This window comes from Calypte anna, chromosome 1 (genome assembly GCF_003957555.1).
Source record: "Calypte anna isolate BGI_N300 chromosome 1, bCalAnn1_v1.p, whole genome shotgun sequence".
Lineage (NCBI taxonomy): Eukaryota > Metazoa > Chordata > Aves > Apodiformes > Trochilidae > Calypte > Calypte anna.
In genome coordinates this window covers 169,306,642-169,332,034 of record NC_044244.1, presented here as the reverse complement: position 1 = coordinate 169,332,034, position 25,393 = coordinate 169,306,642, and the positions used below count along the sequence as shown (strand labels likewise).

General features: G+C 43.9%; 1 protein-coding gene across 3 annotated transcripts in view; it reads left to right on the top strand.

Annotated features, from left to right (window-relative positions):
* The window catches only part of LCP1 (lymphocyte cytosolic protein 1), a 55,016-nt gene that overhangs the window by 2,027 nt on the left and 27,596 nt on the right, over positions 1-25,393 (top strand). The window contains exons 2-3 of one of the 3 annotated variants that reach the window (XM_030467238.1): positions 13,804-13,902; positions 20,422-20,471. The exons of 1 other annotated variant lie outside the window; for it this stretch is intronic. The gene's annotated coding sequence lies outside the window, so the exon portion shown is untranslated. The remainder of the gene's footprint in view (positions 1-13,803; positions 13,903-20,421; positions 20,472-25,393) is intronic. One more of the 3 variants, XM_030467245.1, reaches the window with a different exon arrangement.

Below are 25,393 nucleotides of genomic sequence, written 5' to 3'. Positions count from 1 at the left end.
CAGGGACTACCCCAAAGTGCTGTCTCCTGGCTCTGCAGTGCTCTCTCTATGTCTGTCTGGGCCAGTGCTAGATAGTATGTGGACCCTAGACTGGAAACCCTACTTGTCAAATACTAAAGCATGATTTAGGCTTCCTCTCCCAAGGAAGCTATGCATCCTGTATGCTGCAAACAGGATGAGATTTTACTCTGTACAGGGGCTCCTGGCAGAGTACCTCTAGGCTTCAGTGGGAGTGTGTTACTTTTTCTCCTTTTAGATGAGAGTAATAGGTGTTTGCAATTTCAAGGCCTTCTTTTTTTCTTTTTTTTTCTTTTTCTTTTTTTTTTTTTTTTTTTTTCTTTTTTCTTGTTTGGTTTTTTCTTTGGTTGTTGTTTTTTGTTGTTGTTGTTTTTTTTCTTTTGTTTTGTTCCATCAGAGCTGTGGTTAAAAACACTGTCGCGCTCAAACACTTGAGTGAGTTTTCCCTGATGAGGAAAGAGCCTTCTTCCATTTTCTCTTCCAGACCCTTCCCCTAGCAGTGGCAGGGGGCTGTGACAGCAGCTAGGTGGTAGCACAGCCATCAGTGGGTGTCTGGGGTGACAAGACCCATGAAGGGACTGTAGCTCAAATCCCTATTAGTGTCTGGCAGTGATCTACATTGGGTGACTAGTTGGATGGTACTTCCATCAGCTGCTGCCAAAATAATCCCCTCTGTTTCATTGACAACTGTTAAGATGCACTAATTGTGAGTGAGAAGGTCAGCAACAGTGGCAGGCCAGTAATGGAATGTGCTATACATGTTATTCCTGAGTTAGAAAACAAGATGAAGCTCTGATTAAATTCCTTTTTCCGCACCCCCCCAGTCACACGATGCTTCCTCACTGTTAACACTTTCTCTCTGGCATCCCATCACTGTCTCTGTGACAGACCTGCAATTCCAATTCCTGAATTTTCCCATGTGTAACTCATGCTTCAGGTAGCCTGTGCTAAAAAATAAGTCCTCAGAAATCTCATACCTTCCAATCATGCATGCAGAATCAGGGAAGGGAGCAGTGAGGAACTGTAGGCAGGGTTGTGTTGGGAGCATATGCTGTGAGATCAAGAGGAAGAACTGAGACAAACCTTTTCCACACCTTTGAATGCACACATATAACTTTTACTATTGCTTAATAACCAGACTTATTTACTGATGTATTTATGTATCTATTTATTTTACAGATAACCTGCAGTTTTTTCCCTTGAAAATAACTGTAATTCATCAGAAATTTTAGCTTCTTCGTGCTTTCTTCTTGTACCTTCTTAGAGAATCCACATTCAGTTTTGGGGGGCTCGATGAAATAAGTTTCAATTTTAACAGTGTGGGGTTATCAAAATGGAATGATTGTCATCAAGAAGAAGGTAGGACAATTCTGCTAGTCCTCTGACTGACCTTTAGTATTTGCCACATAGGGAACACATAAGTGGAAAATTCACAACTTGGTAATAGCATTAGAAAGTGGACTTGAGGGATGGTTTTCTAAATTGATGGTGCACTCTACCAAGAAAACATCTGTTTCTTTTATCTTGATATTTTGCTTTTTCAGGCTTTCTCCATGCTGTCTGTGGGCAGACATCATCTAGAGAGCACCCAAGCAGAATCCCCAACCCACCCAGATCTCATCTTAGGGACACTGAGTGCAGATGTAGGAGCCTGAGTCAGATGCTCAGTGTTAGTGAGAGGAATACTCCCCTTCCAAATGTCTGCAGTCTGCAGGCTTCCTCTTTTCCTTCCTACTGGACCTAGTGACCTGGTGACCCTTTGTATTTACAGTGCGTTCATTCCCTTCTCACTTACAGGGAGACAGCTAGTCCAGTTTCCTTCTGTCTTATGGGAAGATGGCTAGGCTACTTAATCAGTGTTTTGAGTAAACCCAATTATTTTTTTGTCTGTTTTAATAATATTTAGTGTTTCTACTGTGATTATAATTTTTTAAGAGTTTTGTTCTGAACCAATACTTAACATATTTTTATAGTTAACATTTCCCTAGTTTAAATGTGTTTATCTTTGTTGGCTTTTCATTACTGAACTCTCAATATTTACTCTTCCTGTTGTGATTTTTTTCCACTGGTGGACCTTGATTAAATTGTGAATGTGCCTGTGTGTGAGGCCACTGAAGTGGGTTTGTAGGGTTCGTTTCCTTAAAGAACATCTCAGAAGAAGGTGAAGACATTTCCTTTTGCTCTTTCAAGCCCTCACCCTTTAGAAAGTGGACTGCTGTAGGTGGTAACACTCATATGAATGAGCTAAGTAAGCATGTATGCTTTTACATCCAGAAATGTTTCCTTCCTTGGAGCATCCCATTTCAAAGTAACCCACTGAGCAGGAGATTTGGGCATACTAACTCTGGAGGTCCCTTCTGACCAACATATCCATCCTTTCTTCTCAGATTTTTAAAATTACGTGCCACAGGAAGGAAAAGTGTGGTTAAAACTCTATTGTCGAAGTATTTGGGACAGCAGAGTGGCAGACCTTTCATGTCACATTTGAATTGGTGAGTCCAAAAGTTTTTGGAAAAGGAGGTCAGCATCATTCTGGAATTGATTTCCCCAAAGATAAAGCACTGTAAAAGAGCAGTAAAGAAACCTATTTGCTTCAGAGACCTGATATTTTACAAAATGTTTTTGTTCCTGTAAGCAGAAATAGCTTTATTTCTTCTCAGAGTGGAATATCCTTCCTCATTACAGTTCCTGTCACTGAGCTGTTATGTTGCCTCACCTTGAAATAAAGTCAATTTTGTTAGCTTTTTACCAATGCTTGTTGTCATGTTGGGATTGAATTGCCTGTCTTTCTCAGGGAAGAAAAAAAATACACAAGAAGTTTTACTTTATTGTGTATACTGGTAAAAGGGAGCCAGTGTGCTGCTTAAGAGTGGAATTGAGTGGGAAAAAAAATTCTGAAAAAAGCCAGTTGCTGCTTCTTCTTTTTAATTTTTTTTGCTAATAGTTTTAGATGGTCATCATGTTAAATAACAAGGAAAAATGCAATCCCCAGTGCCTGCTTTTAAGCAGAATTCTTAAATAGAATCAGTGAAGACATACCAAAATATAGGATCTTTAGAAACAACTTCTTTGTTTGATGATTATATAAAGATAATGAGAATAGTCTCTAATTTTTTATATAAACAAAAGTTTCTGAGTGACTCTAGAAATTTGTCAGTATAATTTTTCTTCTGGGAATTTGATGAGATTTCAGTATATGTTAGAGACAAAAGTTTCTTTGCATTTACAAGAAACTAAATTGTTTATGCCATATATCAAAATTCCTTCTCAAGCTATACAACCTTCACCCTACATTTTTAATTGAGAGCATCAGTGCCTCTAGGTGTCAGCAAACTTTTCTAGCATTTGTGTCCTGTTGTTTTCTATACAGTCCTTACTTGCCTCATGTTCTGGAAAGAGACATATGAAATTTAGCTTGTGAGGTTTCTATCACAAAATATTGGCAATAAATAAACTCTTAAAAATGCAACAGGCTCCTAAGAGTTAGCTTTGTCAGACTGTTTTTCTCTTCTTCCCTACCCCATGTGTTTGCTGCCTTACTGTACAGGCAGATGTCATGACTTTGCTCCTTGGTATTTTCACCCATGTATCCAGGCCAGAGTTTTTAAAATAAAAGTTAGGTTTCAGATTCCCAGTTTAAGACATGGAAAAAACAGAGCAGTCTCTAGAAAGAACTGAACAGCTAATGTCAGAAAACTGTACTGTACTCCCGAGGTCCCCAGGGAAGAGATTACATCCAGGCTTTCTGGAAGACCTGCAGACTGGAAGGTCCTGGAAGTCCTTGGGATCTGGATGCCAGAGTTCACTTGCATCCACTTGGGGTTATAGAAAACAGCAAATACCACACAACATAAGCAGAAATAGTTTGAAGTACATTTTGCAGGTACAGTGAGCGTGTGTTGGTAATCTGATCAATTTGGCTTTAATGAGAGAAGCTAATCAGAAGTGTGATTAACATAAGAAGTGTGAAAAAAGACATACAATGAGCAATAATGTCAGAACATTTATTTTTGCCTATGAACTGGAAAAAAGTAGTCAGGCTTTCTTTAGAATGAACTTTATAGTTTCTCCTAACAGCTTTATTTTAAAATACCCACCTTGCCCTTTCTCTTTGAGTGTGCTTGCCCAGTGGCTTGGAGCCTCCTCATCAGGAGTGGTTTGTCCTCAGTGACTGTACCATTTTAAGGGCAAGTAGAGTAACTCTGGGCTTGAATGAGCTCCCCGTGCTGAAGAGACCAAGAATCAGAGGAAAGCACCATCCTCACCAGGCACCCAAAGCCAGATGTCTTGCCAAGGTGGCTGGTGGTTTTGCCACCTTAAAGAAGCCATTTCAGAGTGTGGCAACAGCCTCCCCTGTACCTGGTGGGAGAGACAAGTGGTGGCATCAAGTGATAAACCTGGGAGCAGTGCAGTGATAACATAGACATCACAAAGATAGATGGTGTGAGGGAACACCAGAGTGGAGGGAGTAACACCACTGTGTTAATCCCTTCCTGATGAGGTGGGGTTGTTGGCCACTGAAGGTCTTCCCTGCTAATGACAAATGTGTTTCTCAGAACTACCACCAACCAGAAATTGTTTAAAAAGAAACTGTCTGTGAATATGCATGTCACTTTGCAAAAGCTGTGGTTTTGATAGTGCTGAAGGTGTTGGTAAGTGCAGGATATACAGGACAAATAAAGTAAAAATACCCAGAAAGTTCTACAAAGAGAAAATACATATTTTGCACATTTTACATCTTGATGATGGCAAATATTTTAGAAGATGAGGCAGTAATCAGTTTCTTTATTCTTACTATAGAATTTGGGTTTTTTAATAAGTAGAATACATTAGCCAGCAGTAGGTAGGTTGCTACCAGCATTGGAGTTAGCTTCTTTAAGCACACTTGGCTATTCCTGCGTTACTCTACCTTTAGTGTCTACATACCCTTAGTTAACAGGTTTTGTGCAACCAATAGGAACCTCATTAAAAAATCCAGTAGCTGAAGTATTGCCTTAGACTCTGACTTTCCATGTGTTTATCCTCTCATTCTTCCTCTCAGAGCCTTTCTTGGATTGGGATTTGAAGACTCTCCTGCATTGTCCCAGTGCACAGAACCCATACAAGAGCACATCCTAGAAATTTGGGACAGAAGCTCATGGCCTTTCCTTAAAAACTGACTTATTTGCAAGAGTAGGGAGGAAGACTTGCTGAAAGGCTGGCTTTTAGCAAAAGCCAGGGTTTGTGGCTTGCAGATACCTGTGTAGTGAGAAGGAAGGGAGAGCCCAAAGCTTTGCAGAGATTTTAGTGAAGGCACAAAAATTTCTCTTGTTCATGAGTCAACATCTCCTGCATTCATTGTTGGAACCTACCCTCAGGCACAGAGTAGCTGGAGCATCATAGTTGTCATGCCAGCTGTCCTTAAGGTGTCTCATTTGTGTGGCCATGGCCAAGACACCCAGGTGTCCCTGAGCTTTAAGTAGAACAAGCCCACAGCAATGGAATCTCACGGGGTTTGAAAATACACTTATTTTTAAAATGAAAGAGAACAGCCCTTTGGCCACTGATTAAACAGAGGTTCAACATTCAGCTGAAACTACTGAGGAAATGTAAACAGGCTGAACCAAATTTAGTCTTTGCAAAGGCACCTGTGAACCCTTTTGTTGAAATGTGATTTGCAGGTCCCAGCCTGCAGGGTACATTCAAGAACACCCATACAGAATCATTGGGGCTGGAAAGGACCTCTGAGATCATCAAGTCCAGAATATGACCTAACACTACCACATCAGCTAGACCATGGCACCAAGTGCCACCTCAGTGTCACTGTATCAGTGTTACAGGATCAGTGGGCTGCACAGAAGCACAGTGGGTGTTACAGTGGGTTTGAAGGGATTTGATGGGTTTGATGGTTCCAGACCATCAGAACAACCCCTACACACACATCAGTCTTTCTTCTTCTTCCTGTTGAAGTTGCAGTAACAGCTCATATGCAGAGTAGGGAGAAGGACCAAGCAAACTGGTGGGATTTTCTTTAGACTAAGATCTTTTCCTACCTCTGCTATAGTTTGGCTGTCCAGTGTTTCAGACAGCTAAAATGGATATTTCATTATGCACTACACAATCATGTAATATGTAACTCTGTGAGGAGGTGAAGAACATATTTTGTTATACTTACAGCTTATATACTTTCCATACTAATGCTTCATGTTTCCTATCCTGTAGGAAACTCAGTGCTGCTCATGTGAAGCTCCTAACTTACTAGGTGGGAAAAAGCAAAGAAATGCCTGAAGGAGCATCAAACCAGCCAAAGCAAGTTTAACCAGTGGGCAGACTGCTCCTGCCTCTCCTGACACTGAACCCTCTTTCCCTTGGGCTATTTGGGGAAATATCTCAGTCTCATTTCACTTCTCCTCTGTGCCTGTCCTTCAGTCCTGGCTAGTAAAGGGGACTGAAATAAAAAATGAAGATGCTCCTGCCTTCTTCTCCCTTCACACTTTGCAATTCTTTGAATGGTGGTGGTAGAGCAAATCATCCTTGTCTTTGTTTCATATCTTCTTTTTCTTAGATCCCTCTCTGTCTCATTTGGGAGAGTGCAAGCACTTTGGGGAAGCTTTCTTATCCTCTTTCTTCATTCCTGGAACCACAGTGCCCAGAACCTCCAGGAGCTCTTGTAGAACCCAGCCCTAGGAACAAAGAAGACACGAAGATGTGAAGGGAAAAAAAGCTGAGCACCCAGGAGCATTGTGGAAGAAAAATTCCCAGCTGCATTACCCATTCCTCTATGCAAATTCTAAGTGCCAGGGAGGATGGTTTCTGGTGAGCACTTCACAGTGACTGAGGTCACCTGGGCAGTAACAGGGTTTGTGATTCCTGGTCCTAAGTTTTGGAGTGGACTCCATGGCCAATCTCTGCCTACTGTCTTTGCCACCAGCACTAGTGGGAACATGCCCAGCAGATCAGGACTGGCAAGCCCAAGGGGGATGTTTAGATACTTCTGCCTGTGGAGATTTGCAGAGGACTTACCTTGCAGCCTCGTTGGCTTGGTCCTTGGGCCCATAGAACATGCAGAATGTTGGAACTGTGGGGGAAAATCATCATATTGGCAGTGCACCAAGAAATCCTACTGCTCAGGTGATATTCCTCTTCTGTATCCCCTCAGTTAACCTATGTGGGGTGTGTAGAAGTGACTGAAGCAGAGAACAAGCTGCCAAAAAATGGCTTTCAGCTATTTGGGAAGCTGCTCTGGCTCCATTCTCCCCTCTCCACGACTCTCTGTGCAGCTGTGTCTTGTCCTTGGCACAGCTTCACCTGTCTGGCTAAAGAGAGTGATGACAAAGGTTGCTGGCCATGCCTCAGTTGTCCATACTGGCCAATTACCTGCTTCCAGCTCATGACATAAGTGGTATCACTGGAGAGATTTCCTTCATCTTGAATGTTTTCAGGGCTCTATGTCCCCATAGTTTGGCAACAGCTGAGCTCAAAGGTGACAGAGTTCACCATTCATTGCACAAGGCACTGATAAATATTTGAGAAGAGGCTGAACAGATCTTCCTGAGATTACCTCTAGAGCTGTTCCACTCATTGGCTCAGCTGTACAAGGAAAAATGGAAACTGGGCAGCAAAACTATCAGGGAGCAGAACTAGTGACACTGTCCCTTTTGGGTTTTTGGTTTTAGGTGTTGGGTTGTGTGCTTTTGCTTCCTACAGATCAGTGAGTGGCTGGGAAAATGGACTTCACTGTTGACTTGGGGATGACCTGCAAGGATGCCATGCTCTGCTCAATTATTTAGTGGGACACACATCTGAATGTGGGCTGTTCATGCAGGGGATTTCTGGACAGCTTCCTGGAAGAGTTTGTTCTTTTTCCATGATCTGTGAGACCAAAGAGGGTGCTTGCTGGGATTACCTGTGTGCTTCACTGGATAGCACAGGACTTGTCTCTTTGCCTGTGGAAGGCCTTTGTTTCTAAATTCCTGACAGGATCAATATAGTTGTTGAGTTTTCTTTTGCTACCAAATTGTTTAATATTTCATTTTCCCTTGTGCCTCTTGAATGCTTCATCAAAAGAGCAATTAATGTTTGTTTCAAGTTTATCCATCTTTTAGATAACACTGAATAGCTAGAGTTTTGTCCTCCTTTTCAAGATCAGTTTTGGACAGACATTTGAAACCATACCTCATGACTTTGCCTCATTAGCTTTTGGTGTGCATTGTCCACAGCAGCACAGAAAATGGAGCAGCAAAGTGGGGATGCAGAGATGAGAAAGTGCTCTGCCTGGCTGAGGATGTGCTCTGCCCATTTCCCAGCAGTGCAAGGCAGCTCCTGGATGGTACCCACTGGTAGCAACACAGGCAGCATCTGTGTTAGCAAACTCATACCACCTGATACACACCTGACACTTCACACTCTCTTTGAGTGTGAATCTTCCATCTCTCTGTGTTCCTTCAGAAGTCTTTTACTTCAAGCAGCTGGCAAAATTAAAGCCCAGTTTTCTCTTTTACAACATGTGCCTTCTGTATGATTTGTGCTGGTGAGGCCACACCTCGAGTCCTGTGTCCAGTTCTGGGCCCCTCAGTTTAGGAAGGATATTGAGGTCCTGGAGCAGGTCCAAAGGAGGGCAACCAGGCTGGTGAAGGGACTTGAGCACAGATCCTATGAGGAGAGGCTGAGAGAGCTGGGGCTGTTCAGCCTGGAGAAGAGGAGGCTCAGGGGAGACCTCATCACTCTCTACAACTCCCTGTAAGGAAGGGGCAGCCAGGGGGGGGTTGGTCTCTTTTGCCAGACAACTTTCAACAGGACAAGAGGGCATGGTCTTAAGTTGTGCCAGGGGAAGTTTAGGTTGGATATTAGAAAGAATTTCTTTACGGAGAGGGTGATCAGACATTGGAATGGGCTGCCCAGGGAAGTAGTGGATTCTCCATCCCTGGAGATATTTAAAAAGAGACTGGATGTGGCACTCAGTGCCATGGGCTGGTAACTGCAGCAGTAGTGGATCAAGGGTTGGACTTGATGATCTCTGAGGTCCCTTCCAACCCAGCCAATTCTCTGATTCTATGATTTCTAACTTAACTACTATCCCAATATAGAGTCTCCCTGACCATTTTTCAGTCAGGTGCTAAATATGCTGTTTGCTAAAACTTGACCAGACTGCCTCAAACTTTTGCTCAGGTGTCCAAAGCCTTGCAGTCTTGTCCACTGTTGCTGTCGAAGCCCAGCTGCTTCTCCACATAGACTTCAAGAATAGCAACATGGCTTTGGATAAATACCCTTCAGTTGCCTTGCAGAGTGTATCTACTTCTCTTCAATTTTATCTCAGCCGAGCTTCCAAGGTCAGTACGAAGCACTAGGCCAGGAAGGTGTTTGACCAGCCAGATGAAAAAAAAACAACAACAAACAAAACAACCAAAACCCAAAAATAAATACAAGGAAATCTTGTTTTTTGCTTTTTTGAGATAAGAAAAGAGAATACTGAAAACCTGAAGGAATGATGATGCGTTTTTTGTGGGGCTTGGGCTGAAGCAGAATTACAGCTAAGATCAGCTGTAATTGGTGTTCATGATCACAAGCAGCCAGAGACAGATAGAAATGTCTCCCCCCTTCCCAAGCTTATTTCCCCTAATATTTGTTAGTTTACATATGTCATTGAAGGGATTCATCCCAACGACAAGCTCTGGTTTTTGTAATCACCATGTAAAAACATTCCTGGGACTTGTTGAGAGAGAGGGTGGCCTTGAACACATTTATTTCCTTTTCTAAAAATAGAGATGCACCAGGTAAGAGTTTGTTGGATTCTGACCTCAGATTCTTCCTGTGTTCAGTTTCCATACTAATGCCTTCACCATAAAAACCCAAAAAAACAATCAGAAAAACCCCACCCAGTCTTTTTTTTTTCTTCCTTCAGCTTCAATTGATGCAGGACATGTTCCTTCTGAGTGGAAGGCTGTCAGCTCATCAGCAGCTTAGCAATGGTTTTCATCCTTCATCTGCCAGGGGGTGGTGAATCCCCCTGATGCAGAGCCAGAAGAGCAGGCTCTGCAAGCACAGCCTGCAGCAGGGCTGGAAACAAAACCCCCTCAGCTCTCCAGATTCTTCTGCATTTTTTTTTTCATTTGTTTGTTTGTTTGGATGTTCTGTAGAAAACCAGCAAGTTCCTCCTGTGGGAGGCAAACTTCCTCTCTTGACAGGGAACTATACACTGGGTGTCTGGGTTTCTGAGAGGCAGTTTTTGTGAAGAATTAGAATTTCAGGCCATTGACACCCAGGCTTGGAAAATGCAGGTAAGAGGCTGGAAGAAGAAGTGGGGCTTCTGAGATAAATACCCTTAATCTGTATTATGATGAACATTGCAAAAGAGCAGCACGCAAGCCTGAGCAAGGAGTCAGGGAGTAAGGAAATAGCAAGAGGTAGAGGGAGAAGGGAAAAGAATGTAGAGAATTTGCCAAGGGAAAATGAGAGAATAAAGGGAAGCATGCCAAAAATATAAAAAGAGGAACATGTACAGGAGCATAGCTTTTAAAGAAGATGAGTGGAAAAAAAGGAAAAGTAAGCTAAAAGCAAAGCAAACAGCCTAGAGTGTTAAAATTTCCAACATTTAAAATATTATAAAATAATAATAATGACAGAAGACACAAGAAGGTACGTATGCAAGTGTGTCTGCATGCACACAACATTTTGTTCAGTCCTACGGGAGTTCATGTGCAGGTTTCTGTCTGGATCCAAAGCAAATTGGATTGTATTTTTTCTTGGCAAGAAGCCACCTGTGAAGAACTTATTCAGGAGAGCAGTTTAATTTATAATGTTTTGTTTGTTTCTTTGCTTGTTTTTCCTGCCATCTCACCAGTTTGCAGCAGAAGACAGGTACATGAAATTCATTCTGGTGGGGGGGTAGTGATGGCTGGGTTCCCAGCAGCAGTGCTTTATCCTTGCTGTGACATCTGCCCCAGGGCCATGGCAGGGCCCAGAGCTCATATAGCAGGCAGGGGAGGGGGCCTGGGGAAACCCCTTTTGCTACAGTGCCAAAGCCACCTATGGCTCACTCACCAAAAACTGAGTGAAATTGAGGCTGTTAAGTATAACAGATAAATGAGAAGGTTACTTAACCATGACACAGCTGTTGCCAGATCCAGATTTTTCAAAAATCTTGACTTTGTTTCTCTCCAGCTTTGCAAAAAAATTGTCATAGTTATTACAACTAAAAAGACAACATTTTCTCCATCTGTTTCTCTACACTTGATACACTGGCCACCAAATCACCTTTTCATACTTTCCTCTCCCATCACAAAGGTGAAATATTTCCTGAAAGAAAACCAGAACAGATAGGAAACATTTCTGGGGTTAAGTTAGGGTCTAATGAAGACTGATTTTCATAGAGTGCAAGGAAAAAAACAACAAACTGAGAGCCAGTATTGTTGCAACAGCCTCTGCACATCACATTTCTAGACCTGTATCCTTCTGGAAATGGTTTACCAGCTGGTGGAGTCACTTCTGGCCTCTGAGATGCTGGATTTGTGGCCTTTCCTAGAGAAACAGAGGCACATGCACTCAGCCCCAGGGGCTGGCCATGGGCTGTGGCAACTCATTCTGGACAGAAGTGGCCAGGCTTCCTCCTCAATAGCTTCTTCTCTTCACCAAGTAAAACCTAAGATTAGCTCATGCACTGTTATTAATGTTTCACCAGTACTCCCTGTTGCAGCAAATGGATGGTTCTGCTCAATAATTCATGGCTGGGCGTAGCCTATTAAATTTGTAGTGGAGTGTACACTTTCATGTTATTTATTTATCATTGCTTTCACTTTACAGGGTGTGTTTTTTTCCCTGCTATTTCATTTTTCACTTGCTTAAATGCCTCTCTTTCAAAGTTCAGGCTGCTTGCAGGAAATTAATCTTGTTCTTTCTGCCTTTTAAGTAAGGCTGAGCTCTTACCGCAAGGGCCTGGGGCTGGGCCATAGGGAAAAACTTTCAGAATCACTTAGTCACTTCAGTTCAGAATATCTCTTTGAAGCGAGTGACTTGGAGATTTTGGTACAAAGTCTGACAGCCCAAAGGTCAACCCTGGCTTCAGTGCTTTCTTTGTTTCTCAGGGATGCTCAGCTCTGTCTGCTGAGAGAAAAAACTCTGAGACAAATAATTGATTTCTGCCCCGTCTTTTCTACCAGCAGGCACTGTCCTCTCCTAGGTCCCTGCATGTGTGTTTTAGGGGTGTAAATCTCTCTAGACTGGTTGTAGGTTGTACACCCTGCTTAGGAGATATCTTTTGCTTTGCTTTGCAGAAGCTGTCTGCTCAGATTATTTGATGTTTGTGGCTCATCTTGATTCCTGAATTAGCCTGTCAGCAAAACTGAAAGAAAGGTTTCCTTAGAAGAATCAAAGACAGGTTTTCAGAGTTAAGGTTTTGGAGACTGAAAGCTTCACAAGCATGTAAAATCATAAAGTAGCCTCCCAGCCTAGGTTTAATAGGACAATATTTTCCTGGCCATTCCCATGCCCGGTTCCAGGAGAAGGGGGGAGATTTCTTCTCTCAGAATTGCCTCACTTCAGGTTTCAACCACTCTTTTCATTATGAGAGAACCTCTCTTTACACAGAATCACAGAATGATTTGGGCTGGAAAGGACTTTAAAGATCACCTGATTCCAATCCCCCTGCATGGGCAGGGACACCTCCCACCAGACCAGTTTGCTCCAAGCCCCATCCAACCTGGTCCTGAACACTTCTGAGGAGGGGACATCCACAATATCTGTGCAACCTTTTCCTGTGTCTCACCACCCTCACATTTGAGAATTTCTCCCTGATATCCAGCTTAAACCTACTGCCTTCCAGCTTGAAACTGTTCCTCCTTTTCCTGTCACTTTGTGGCCTTTTACATAGACCCTCTCCAGCTTTCCTGTAGGCCCTTTTCAGGAACTGGAAGGGTGCTATAAGGTCTACTCAGAGCCCTCTCTTCTCCATTCCTCTTTCTCCACATATGCCAATACACAAGCCTAGATGTCCCTCCCAGCACAGTGTAAATGGTGGATGGTGGTGACATGGGAGATTCCATGTCTCAGGAAGGGAGAGCATGGTGGTAGGCTCCAGCTGGAGGTAAATCCCTGCAGGGCTAGGTCTGCCCCAGCGTATTGGGACTAAGAGTGAGATGCTCTTGTTGCAGCAACACATATTTCATGGTATGATTGTTCCAGCCCCAAAAGAGTCCAGTATCCATGTTGTGAGAGGTTCAATGGGATCACACACCACTGCTTTGCATTCTCAGAGCTTTTTTCTGGCAGATGGAAGGCAGGAAGAAGGCAGCATGAAAGGTATTATTTTCACATGCATTCTGCAAAATTTGTATTCTCTCTCCTGCAGAGATCACACAGAGCATTTCAGGACATGTTGCTGACATAGCCAGTCCCAGCAGTGGGTCAAATTACCTCTCCCCACCTGAGCACACGCCATCGGAGTAATGACTTGGGCTTTACAAGGACTCATTTACCTTTCAACAGCATTTAAGTCCTCAGGGTCCATTTTCACAAACACAGGCGTTTCAGGGCCCAAATCACTAGTGGCTACAGGAAGCATCAGTGTATTAAATGTGTGATTTCAGATCTCATCAAACTGTAGTGGGAATTAGATCAGGTCCTCTGTACTATATAAGAGCAAGATAGTATTTGTTAAAATGAGATAACTTTTCAATTGTTTCCATTACTTTTGATTTGCCCTAGCTTCTCATGGAGCAGGAGGTTCCCCTCAGAGGGTTCATTTAAAATTGTGCAGTCAATAAAACAAAGATCCTCTGCAAGGTCCACAGGAAGCTTCCACTGTCATTTCAGAAAATCTGTGCTGCTGTCCCCACTCTGCTTCTCACTGTGTCCTTTCCATCCCATTCTTGGAGGGATGCCTTGTCCACAACCTGACTGTTCTCAGCAATGGTAAGGAAGATGTTGTGTTACACCTCTGTGGTTTTGCAAAATGGTGGTTTCTGGAGAAACTAATTCCCTGAAGCAGAAGCAGCCTGCAGGGAGGCAAAGGTTTTGTGAGACTGCAGTGGGCAGTTAGAAACACAAGAGCCAAGAGGTGGTCCTGCCAGAGATGATCACCACAGGAATACCCTTCCCCAGTTCCCACAAGAAAACTGTTCGCCTACAGCAGACCCCAACACCATCCTCAGTTGTGAATCCCTGCAAAACCTCTCTGAGCTGCCAGAACACGATACTGCCAAATAAGGTGATGCCCCAGTTCCTCTGAATATAATTCCTATTCTTTGGTGGAAATGGGATCAATGGTTCCTGAAGGCTTTGGGGCTGATGTTTACCTTAGAATCATAGAATCGGCTGGGTTGGAAGGGACCTCTGAGATCAAGTCCAACCCTTGAACCACTACCGCCACGGTTACCAGCCCATGGCACTGAGTGCCACATCCAGTCTCTTTTTAAATATCTCCAGGGATGGAGAATCCACTACTTCCCTGGGCAGCCCATTCCAATGCCTGATCACCCTCTCCATAAAGAAATTCTTTCTAATATCCAACCTAAACCTCCCCTGGCACAACTTGAGACCATGCCCTCTTGTCTTGCTGAGAGTTGCCTGGGAAAAGAGACCAACCCCCCCTGGCTACCCCCTCCTTTCAGGGAGTTGTAGAGAGTGATGAGGTCTCCCCTGAGCCTCCTCTTCTCCAGGCTGAACACCCCCAGCTCCCTCAGCCTCTCCTTATAGGGTCTGTGCTCGAGTCCCTTCACCAGCCTGGCTGCCCTCCTTTGGACCTGCTCCAGGACCTCGATATCCTTCCTGAACTGAGGGGCCCAGAACTGGACACAGTACTCGAGGTGTGGCCTCACCAGGGCTGAGTACAGGGGCAGAATCACTTCCCTGGACCTGCTGGCCACGCTGTTCCTGATACAGGCCAGGATGCCATTGGCCTTCTTGGCTACCTGGGCTCACTGCTGGCTCATGTTCAGCTTCCTGTCAATCCAGACTCCCAGGTCCCTTTCTGCCTGGCTGCTCTCAGCCACTCTGTGCCCAGCCTGTAGCGCTGCTTGGGGTTGTTGTGGCCAAAGTGCAGGACCCAGCACTTGGCCTTGTTGAACCTCATCCCATTGGAATCAGCCCAACTCTCCAGTCTGTCCAGGTCCCTCTGCAGAGCCCTCCTGCCTTCCAGTTGATCCACACTCCCCCCCAGCTTAGTGTTATCTGCAAATTTGCTGATGATGGATTCAATCCCCTCATCTAAATCATCAATGAAGATATTGAACAGAACTGGGCCCAACACTGATCCCTGGGGGACACCACTAGTGGCCGGCTGCCATTTTGATGCAGCCCCATTCAGTACCACTCTCTGGGCCCGGCCCTCCAGCCAGTTCCTAACCCAGCACGGGGTGCTCCTGTCCAAGCTGTGGGCTGACAGCTTTTTCAGGAGGAGATGGTGTCAAAGGCCTTGCTGAAGTCCAGGTAGACCACATCCTCAGCCTTCCCCTCATCCACCAGACGGGTCACCTGATCATAAAAGGAGATCAGGTTGGTCAGACAGGACCTGCCCTTCCTAAACCCGTGCTGGCTGGGTCTGATCCCTTGCCCATCCTGCAGGTGCTGTGTGATTGCACTGAGGATGATCTGTTCCATGACCCTGCCAGGCACTGAGGTCAGGCTGAAGGGCCTGTAGTTTCCTGGATCCTCCTTCCGGCCCTTTTTGTGGATTGGTGTGACATTCGCCAACTTCCAATCATCTGGGATGTCCCCCGTGAGCCAGGACTGTTGGTAGATGATAGAGAGAGGCTTGGCGAGCTCTTCTGCCAGCTCCCTCACCACCCTTGGGTGGATCCCATCTGGTCCCATAGACTTGTGGGGATCCAAGCAGCTCAGTAGGTCACTGACTGTTTCTTTCTGGATTACAGGGGGGCTGTTCAGATTCTTGCCTCTTACTGCAAGCTCCAGAAGCCAGCTGTCCTCAGGACAACCTGTCTTACTGTTGAAAACTGAGGCAAAGAAGGTGTTAAATACCTCAGCCTTTTCTTTGTCTTTGATAACTGTATTCCCACCCATGTTCAGTAGAGAATGGAGATTTTCCCTGTCCCTCCTTTTGCTACTGATGTATCTGTAGAAGGACTTTTTGTTATCCTTCACAGAGGTGGCGAGATTCAGTTCAACTTGTGCCTTTGTCTCTTTAATTTTCTTTCTACACAACCTAATTATATTCCTAAATTCTTCTTGAGTAGTTAGCCCTTTTTTCCATAATCGGTAGGCTCTCTTCTTTACCCTAATTTCTTTCAAAATTTCTCTGTTCAGCCAGACCAGTCATTTTCCCTGCCTTGCTAAGAAACACCCAAGCTTGATGAAAGTGGGCAGTCATCACCCTTTCCAGAGCTTCCCAAAGCACCCAGGGGTGAAAGGAGGGAAGGTGAGAGGAGGTGGGAGTGAAGGCAGGCTGGTGCTCAGAGCTATGGGGCTTACAGAGAGGAAGAGGAGAGCTGAGGCTGAAGGAGAGGGGGGTTAAAGCCAAGGAAAAGTTGAAGCCTGTGGTGACACGGTCTGGCTGACCTGCGGTGGAGCGTGGATGCTTTGCAGAGGCAGCAAGATGAGAAAATCAGTGTTGCAAAAGGTGTGTGGAAAGAAAGGTCCTTCAGGCCCAGGGAAGATAAAGGCAAAGCTTTTGAAGTGTTTTAATGGAGACATCAAAGGGGAAAAGTTTATTTTCGATCTGTTCAGCCATGGCTCATGCGGGCATGGGCTGTTCATAATTATAGTCCTTCCTCTGTGAGTGATTAGACACAGTACATGTTAATTTATGGTACTTTGTAGACAATCATCTTAGCTGTTCCCTAATGTCTTTGCCTGTAGCCTGAGGAACATCCTTTCTAAATGTTCTACCTTTCATGCAAGTAAATTTCAAAGTAGTTTCATACAGATTTTGCCCCTAAAACTGAAGTTGCAGGTCAGGTGTATTATTTTTTTTATTGAGAGATAGTAATGGACATTTAACTCAGTATCACAGTATTTCCTATCATAACACCAGATAGCCTGTTGCTACTCTTATGCATACTTTATTCCAAAATGCAAGCTATTGACGAGTTACAATTCAACACAGTACTGGAAAACTGATACTCTAATAATACCTGTAGCATCCTGCCCCATGTAAGGAATGACATTAGAGAGATCATTGTCATATAATCATAAACTGCGAGCAATGCCACAAATGAACACCAGACACAGATGAGTCAACAAGTTCATAGAATCATAGAATTGGCTGGGTTGGAAGGGACCTCTGAGATCAAGTCCAACCCTTGAACCACTACCGCCACGGTTACCAGACCATGGCACTGAGTGCCACATCCAGTCTCTTTTTAAATATCTCCAGGGATGGAGAATCCACTACTTCCCTGGGCAGCCCATTCCAATGTCTGATCACCCTCTCCGTAAAGAAATTCTTTCTAATGTCCAACCTAAACCTCCCCTGGCACAACTTGAGACCATGCCCTCTTGTCTTGCTGAGAGTTGCCTGGGAAAAGAGACCAACCCCCCCCTGGCTATCCCCTCCTTTCAGGGAGTTGTAGAGAGTGATGAGGTCTCCCCTGAGCCTCCTCTTCTCCAGGCTGAACAGCCCCAGCTCCCTCAGCCTCTCTTCATAGGATCTGTGCTCGAGTCCCTTCACCAGCCTGGTTGCCCTCCTCTGGACCTGCTCCAGGACCTCAATCTCCTTCCTGAACTGAGGGGCCCAGGATTGGACACAGTACTCCAGGTGTGGCCTCACCAGGGCTGAGTACAGGGGCAGAAGTTAGGGATAGAAGTCAACAATTGCACTGGACCAGTTAAATGGATTTCAATGCTCCCCAGTAAAATTGCTGTTTGTGTGATGCTTCACAGAAGCACAGCAAAGAATTTAAACAGTGTGTTGTCATGACAGGACTTCACCTGGGGTTGTGTGTAAAGACTTTGGAAGTTTAGTAATGTTTAGTGAGACAGCATTATTAGGAATACACAGTGATATTCCAGCAGGTCTTGAAATAAGGCAGAAAAAGGGAAAAAGATTTGTGGTTCACGTGGCAAATATCTCATAATCTTTTGTTTACACTTGCCTTGTAAATCCATCATATGCTGAAACCCATCCTCACTGTACTTATATTTCTAAGTGTGTTTGAGCACTGCCCTAGAATAGCTGGTGCATACTGGTGTGTGCTGCTGGGAATCAGGGCTGTCACTGAACTGACCTCAGTCTAAGTGACACAAATATAAAATAACACACTCTAGCATGGAAAATCTGAGCCCTTCAGCTACCTTCTTTGTAAGCTACAGTAATCGAGAGAGGATGTTAAGGGTGCTTAACAAACATTTTTGATAAGGAAACACTTCTCCCATCCTCAATTTTCCTGTGCAAATATGATTTTAGATTTAAGGCATAAAGTATAATATCCTATAGTGGGGTGAAATTATCTGTTTGGTGCCCTCTTCCATATCTTGGTGAAGGTACTGCTCCATTCAAGGAGGCATTGTAGAGAGCAACAGAAATTGTTAAGGATTTGAAAAAGGTCTGTAAGAAAAAAAAGCTGGGGCAAGCCATCAGACTGGTGTTTAATAACCTGGAAACAAAGAAAAGAAGCCATGGCACAGTCTGTCAAATAATGAAATGCCATAGAGAAGGTATTTTTCTAACAGCTGGAAATAATCAGAATTGCCTGGAACATGTTTCAGTGTAATTCTGAATACAACAAAGTTAGGTATACTTCAAAGATGGCTCTTAACTATGGGATTCTGTTTGTGAAGTGGTTTTCCTGAAGCTTTCTACATCATCATGTACCTGATAGTCCTGCTGGTCTGATGAATCATGAATGACAGCCTTTTCATTAAAGCCACTCAGGTTATTTTTACAGCTGCCTGTTTTTAGAAGTAAAAGTCAGAACAAAAGTTAAAAAAGCTTCAGAATGAGTCTTCAACCTGTGGGAAGAGGTGAGAATTTTGCTGCTAAGGCAGGACATTTCTTAAAATCCCCATAGGGTTGATGATTTTGTGTTTCATTACTGATTTTTATGTTTTCAGTTCTGCTAAGACTTGCACCCTAAGGGTTACAGGACAACTTTTGCTTGCATCCACTGAGCACTTTTATGCTTGACCTTCAGTGTAGCTGGAAAACACATCCCTAAAATTGGTGTCAGTTGTGTGGCAGCCTGAGGAGCACTGTGTCCTGTTTGAGGCTTCCCTTACAAGAAGCCCAAATTGTCAGGGGTTGGAAGTGACCTCTGAAGATTGAGTCCAGTCCCCTGCCAGAGCAGGACCAAAACTAGGGCAGTTCACTCAGAAATGCATCCAGATGGGTCTTGAAAGTCTTCAGAGAAGGAGACTCCACAGCCTCTCTGGGGAGCCTGTTCCAGAGCTCTGTAATCCCTATAGTAAATAAATTCTTCCTCATGTTGAGGTGGAACTTCCTATGCTCTATCTTGAATCCATTGCCCCCTGTCCTGTCACAGGCCACAAGTGAGAAGAGGTTGTCCCTTCATTCTTGAGGTTCAGCCCCCATATATTTTTACACATTAATTAGATCCCCTCTCAGTCTTCTCCTCTCCAGGCTAGAAAGCCCCAGGTCTCTCAACCTTTCTTCATAGGGCAGGTGTTCCAGTCCCTAAATCATCCTCATAGTCCTATAAAGGCTCTGACAAACTGGACTGCCATCAGGATGGTGATGGTCTGATTCACACAAGGTCCAAGAAGAGGCAGAGAGGGCTGGACTTGCTCAGCCTGGAGAGGAGAAGGCTGAGGAGGTTCTTCTTGTTGTCTACACATATCTGCTTGGAGCTTATAGAGAAGATGGACCCAGGCTTTTGTCAGAGGCTTGCACTGAGAATGGAAAGGTGACAAATTGCATCAAGGGAATTTCCAACTGCATGGAAGGAAAAAAGTTTTCATGGTGAGGACAGTCAGACTTTGACTGAGGTTGCGCAGAGATGCTGAGGAGTCTCCTGCAGACACTACCCTGAGCATCCTGAGGATCCCAGCCAAACTTTGCAGCCAGTGCTGTACTGAGCACAGGGTAGGACTGCAGACCTCACTGTTCTGCAAGTCAAAAATGTGGTTGCTTTGATTGCCAAAGAGAGAAGGTGTTTCGTGTGTGCACACACACGAGTGTGCACTTATTCAGAGAGAAGGGGACCGAAGAGGGGTAAAACAGAGGAAGTGGTAGACACCAGTAGGAGTAATGAGGTGAAGAGGGAGACCAGAGGAGGGTAAATTTCCTTATAAAGAAAATTCTGTTTCGCTATGACGTTTTGTCACTACTCACTTCCCTCTTGGGGCTCAGTCTTGGGCTCACACTCTTGGGCTTGACAAGTTGCTCTGCAGAAAAGGGACATTTTCCTAGTCACACAGTGACCTGTTTCGACACCCTGCTTTGCAGTTCCCCCACCCACAAAAAGGTTGGATTTTTTTTTTATTTTTAAAGAAGTTCTCTTCTTTCTGTTGGATTTGCAGCTGTCGAGCAGTTGCTCTGCCAGTTTGGACCCACCACTTGAGCCCAGGAGGTAAGATCACAGCACCTGCTGGTTTTTTTGCAAGCTGCCTTCACTGTGCCTATCAGCAGTTTAACTGCACAGGAAACTGTGGTCACCATGAAAAAACAGGGCAGGTTCTGTAGTAGCGTGAAGCATTTTCCAGTTGTCTTATGCCCAGCATTTCTACTGACCTTGGGGAAAGTGATGGATTTAATTGGGCAAAGTGGTCTTGGACTGAATAGAGTGGTAATCTTTGAATTTTTATTTGCTGGCATTTCATTAGTTCGGCCATGTGTGAGAAAGTAAGAAGCCATTATTTAGATTGCAGAGTGGATCCCTGTAAGAGAGTAATTCTAAAAGCTAATGACTAAAGAGTAATTTATAAAGCTAATGTATTTTGGCCCGAATTGTTTGCAATATACTCTGCTGCATGTTAGGGCATTCATACTAGGCTTTTAGATATGTGGTTATACTCTCCAGAGAATAAATCAAACTGACTCATGATGGAGCCTGATTGTAGTTGTGACTTCTGCTTTAAAAATGGTGATTTGGAGTGGTCCTAACATTTTATTTGCCTTTCATGATCCTGATTGTTGAAGCCGGACAGGCTTGTCCCATGTCTTCTTTGGGATTTCAGCTCAGTCTGTAGATGAACTTGCAAATGACTAAAAAGATTGCAGCAGGTAGTGTTGTGAATAGGAGCCCTTGGGCTTAACTTCGTGGTCTGGAGGAGTTTTTGTCAGGCAGCAGTTTCCTCAGCATGTGCATTTGGTTTGAACACTGTCTCAACAACTGACCCTGAAGCCTGTGAGTAACTTGACTTTTCAAGCAAATGGGACCTCAGGTCTTTGTTAGTATAGCCTAAAAAAATATTGCCAATAGGCAATATTGGCAAGATGACCCTTGCTGCTGCAGATATCAGGTGGATAAGAGGATCTCTAGCAAATGGCAGGCAAGGTTGTGCCACCAGAAGTGCAGATGGGTGCCCAGCAGATGATTATCTTCAAAAAAGCAGGTCACACCCTGGAACGTCTCATGTAGAGGAACTCCAGAATGTCTCACCTTCCTTCCCTTTTGCTTGTTGCTCAAGAGTAGTTTTTCCTCATGAGACGGGGCCACAGGGTCTAAGGGAGTCAGGGTGGGGCTACCCAAGCTCTTCTGAGGGGACAGAAGGTGTGGAAACCCCCTCCATGGTGGGAAACCCCATCGAGAAGGGATGCTAGAGCCTGAAGGGACTGGAAAGTCCATTTCTGCTGGCTGGCAGCCAGAGACAGGATTTCTGCTTCAGTCCTGACCATGAAGTCCAGATTTACTTATCAAAGAATCTGGAGACAGTGATCACAAAATAGGTTAAAAAAAAAATTGTAATTACATTACAGAAATATTTTGCAGTCGCTTCCTCAGTTGAAACCAAGTAAGGATTTCGACTGAATACTGTCAGGGTTTTAAAATGTTTGAGATCCTGTATGAAACTCATTGTATTTAAACACTAATGGTGCTGCTGCTCTCTCCCTGCTCACAGAGCCTCCCATGCACTCTGTTGTGCTGCATTATGCTATTTTTTTAAACTTATTTCCTACCAATTTCAGTCCTGAGCAGCTTAAAATGCAGCTGTGTAGCACAGAGCAGAGCTATCTTGATAAAAATCCTACCATAAGAGTCATGACCATATGTTTTTTATAAAGTATGAGAGAGGTTGACTAAAGGGGAAGGAAGGAGACGGGGGGAGGTCAGGAGAGCACAGCACATTCAGAAATGTAGCTGATTTTCATACTCTTTCCTGCAGCACAGCAGACTCCAGTGAAATGCTGATTCAAACTGTAAAATATTTATCAAAATGAAAAATACTTAGGAAAGAAAAACAAAACAGAAAAGAAGAAACAGCACTGAGGAAACTGCAATTAGTTGTGCAGCAAGATGAAGTCAGGGGCTCTGCACTGGTAGCTCTGTTTATCTTTGCAGTTGTCAAAGGGGAAAGCTGTAGGGTGGGAAATAAATCACCGCCCTTCAGTGACACAAGTCGGGGTGTCCTGGAGATGGAGGCAGTGGCCACAAGGAGGAGAGTGGGGTGTTGCCATGAGGGGTGCCTGCCAGTGCAGGCTCAGGGACCACACACCATAAAACCAAATTATTCTTCAGAGGCAAGAGGAAGGAGAAGACTTATTTACCTCCTCCTTCTCCATCTCCTGCTTTGGTTCCCCATTGCATCCTCAGAGATTCTACAGCTCCAAGCCTGGCACGACTGCCACGACGGGTCCCAAACAGCAGGACAGCCCCTACAGAGGGCTATGTTGAGATGTACCCTCAGTTTTCTGGTCTGGTGGGTAGAAGGGCCTGATCCCTCAGGAGCTTGCCAATCCACTGTGAATTCCTGCTGAAATCAGTGAGGAGTTCTGCAAAACAGAGAACAGTTCCTGCATGGGAGCAAAAGCAACAGATTCATAAATCCAGGTGGAGTCAGCTGATTGAAAATATGCATTTGTATATAAAAGTAATATACCCACCCCCCCCTTTTACAGCTGGAGCATGTTTTTAATATTTTCCTTGCTCAGAGGAACTGCTTTCCTGCTAACAAGATGGAAACACAGGCCACGATCTCCTTTTCTTGTGTCAGATACCAAGGCTTTCACAGAGCATTTGGGACTGAGTCAGTACTCCATGACCTGACCCTCTTGCCTTTGGGCTGCAGTATGATGACTACATCACAGGAATAGGAAGAGAGGCTTTTATCTGTCTGCCCCAGAGCTTTGTGTCCCATCCACCACCCAGGTCACGACAGGGCAGAGGTGGGGTAACTTCTTGCACCTGCATCCCAAGCATCCTCTGCAGATGCTCTCCTCTCCCCTCACCCTCCACCAGTGAAGGTGGAACTGGGTGGGACAGGGCCTTCATTGCCAAACAGGACATCTGCTGAATGGCTGAAGATATTTGTTAACCTGGCAAAAACCAGCTTTGCCCCCCCTGTCCCCCTAAGGAAAAAATAAAAAGAAGGTAGAAAAAAAACCCCAAACCACCAGAAAGCATTTGAGAATAAAAATGTTCCTTTTTCTGTGGAAAAATATTTTCACTGAAAAGCTAGCTTGTCTTGGTAATGAGATAGAAAACATGTTTCCCTCCAGAAATGTAATGTAGTGGATAATTTTTTCTTTTAAAAAATTCTACAGACTTAAAATTAAAAATATGCATATACATGCTGTCTCCCTAGCAGGGTGTATCTGACAGATAAAAGACACATAAGGAGAATATTTACAAGTTTATAGCTCTGCTTCTTCAACGTCTTAATTTCTTTGAGGGAAGAGTACTCCCTGCCACAGAGTGGTATATTGGAAAGAGATTGCCATTTCTCTACAGACTCTGTGGATTTTCCTTTCCTAAGCCCTGTTGCCTCGTGTTTGATTTAGGACTCAGGTATCACATTAAAAAATAAGGTCCTTTATAAAATGGAACATTAAGAAAATAACTGATGGGCATCAGTGCGTTGCTTTCTGTGTTTCTTCAAATTGTATAAAAATAAGATACATGAAGTCCAACAGCTCAACAATTCAAGTGCCTGCACACACGGTGAGGTTTTGCTGTTACAGGTATCAGTACTTTAAATTACTTTGAGTCCAAGAGTGTAATTTATTGTAGTCTAACTTGTGAATATTTATCATGTACCAGGGAGGACCTATTTGCCCTAATTTCAGAAAGATTCCTCTCTGTGTTTTGTATGCTGATTTGAACAGCAAGATTCCACTCTGACTGATTGTACTTTGATATTAAAGTCCCACATTGCTAAAAGAGCCAAGGATATTTCTGGCTGCTTTAGGATTTAAAATTTAGTTTAGCATCTTTGAGGAAATTAGAGAAAACCTCTTGCCCATTTTTATAGCAGTTAGAGAAACTGTCATACCATAAGTGAAGAACTTGAAAAATGAACATTTTTTTACAGACATTCTCACCTGTTCAAAGATGCTGCAATTCTAAATGGCTCTTCAGTGGTTTTCAAAGGTGCTGTGCAAGAAATGCATCTGACTGACATGTGATTCAAAACCTGATGGTTTTTGCTGGTGCTGTCTGAGTAGCTGGGCTTGCTAAATAACTCACCAGAAAGGAAGAGACCAAATAAGAAGGAAGGGCATGGGTGGGATTGTGTTTGTCTAAGAGCACTCTGAGTACTCTTACTGAGTACTCTGGAGCCATTGCTGTGATTCTCACTGCTCCAAAGTGGCAGTAAAGCTGGTGAAATTTAATATTAATGCTGCCACCCTCCTTTGCTGGGGGTGCACTCTGGATCACCCTGCTAGCACAGGTGTATGAGCACATTATGTTGATCAGAACCATAAGAATAAAAATATAGTTAATATAAATACATGAAAGAGGAGCACGATAATAGCAAGGATACTGAGAATAGGACCTTTAATTGGGTGGTAAACTCTTTTGGGTTGTGCAAAAGAACACGTTTGGCTGACTGACAACAAGATGGCTTCTGCTGTTGTATTTTAGTTGAAGTTTTTTTGCCAACAAGCACAAAATGAAACTTCAGAATTGGGGAACTTGTAGGCCACGCTGTTGTGGTTAGAGCATTGATTCTTCTTTCAGCATGAGATCCACTGAATAATTTCTCTTTTTCTAACCCCTTAGTGAAGATGCAAATCACAGGAACTTGTCTCCAGGAGCAAAATATTTATCAGAGCATAATTCATAAATCTTCTCTTTTCTTGTCTCCTCCTCAGCCCTTCCATACTGTAGGAAATCAGCTGACTGAGACACATAATTTGAAAAAAAAAAAAAAGCATATGGATATATGGACTTGTGTGTGGGACCTTATCAGAGAAAGGCAGAGAGAAATATTTCTGAGGAATATTTTATGAGGGATGTTCTAATGAGTGACTGGGACTGAGGGGGCCCATAAAGGTACAAGAAATATGGGACAAAGATTGAATGTGCTCAAGACACTCCCTTTTCTCTTA